The sequence below is a fragment of the Oryzias melastigma genome, linkage group LG13 (genome assembly GCF_002922805.2).
Source record: "Oryzias melastigma strain HK-1 linkage group LG13, ASM292280v2, whole genome shotgun sequence".
Lineage (NCBI taxonomy): Eukaryota > Metazoa > Chordata > Actinopteri > Beloniformes > Adrianichthyidae > Oryzias > Oryzias melastigma.
The window spans coordinates 15,992,193-15,993,329 of record NC_050524.1 but is presented as its reverse complement, the minus strand read 5'-3'; positions in this window follow the sequence as shown (position 1 = coordinate 15,993,329).

The following is a 1,137-nucleotide window of genomic DNA, read 5'->3' as shown; positions in this document are numbered from 1 at the left end:
GCCTGGCGCGTCTAAAGGGCAGGGCGCCCAGAGGCAGGAGACGCGCCCTCACTGACAAACAGCATCTTTCCCAGACCCCCGAGCAGCGATAGAAACCACAACAGCAGCACAACACATCCCAACCTCAATTTCACACCTACACTCTCAGTCCTGAAAGTTGGAGTCGTAACCTCTGCGTACTTGGATTGCGGGGCGCTCATCTGCTCTCAGGTGTTAAATGCCACAGGAACGGATGAAAGGACCGGCCCGGAGAGGAGCATTATGTATGGATTGAACTTGTCCTGGAGACGGTTGGGAGGCATCACCAAAAGATGAAATCGGCAGAAGGGAAAGAAAGAAAGAAAGTGCCTGGATGTCTCTTAGCTCTTCTCCTCTTTGCCATATTTGCACTCTTTCCAATGCATTTACATGTGCCGAGGTATTTCCCCTGGGAGCACGACTCTAATTCAGAGGCTAAGATAAGCCATCAAAGTTAGTGACAGACAGGGCGCACGGGTGACTCAATGACAGGCCGAGCAAAACCTGTCATGACTCATGTTTGTGGACAACAGATGCACAAACAGGTAGCACACAACACCACACCTTTGTTTCTCTTGATTATGACGTAAAGACACACACACACCCTTTCGTACAATCCATAAGGTTTTGCACGTACAATGGCATTTTCTCCCCGACAACTGCTCTTGTTTAGTATGCGCTTCCTTTGGTCTTGAGGAGGAATGATCCTCACTCTAATGAACTAGGGCCTGCCACTTGAATGTAAAACAGGATTTAACCCGTCTTCAATGTCAGAGCCCCTCCCTGGGGTTGCTTCAGACAACACACACAAATTCACACAAGCAGACACCGATGCACACACACACACACACACACGTCGTGAGCGCGCCTGCTGCATATATACTTCTTCATAAGTGAGACGCTCTCCATTAGTGTGTGCGCTTTTGTGTTCATTTCAGGCCAGTTCATCCCCGAGTCTTTTCTGAATCCATAACACTCGAGCGACGTACAGCCGGGCTGCACACATGGCTTTTTATTAGGGATTAATGTTGGATGTGTCCACTTCAGGGGTGTGTGGGACTTTGCACTACTTCTGTTGATAATTTGATATAAAAACATGCAAGTTTTTTACTTTTTTGT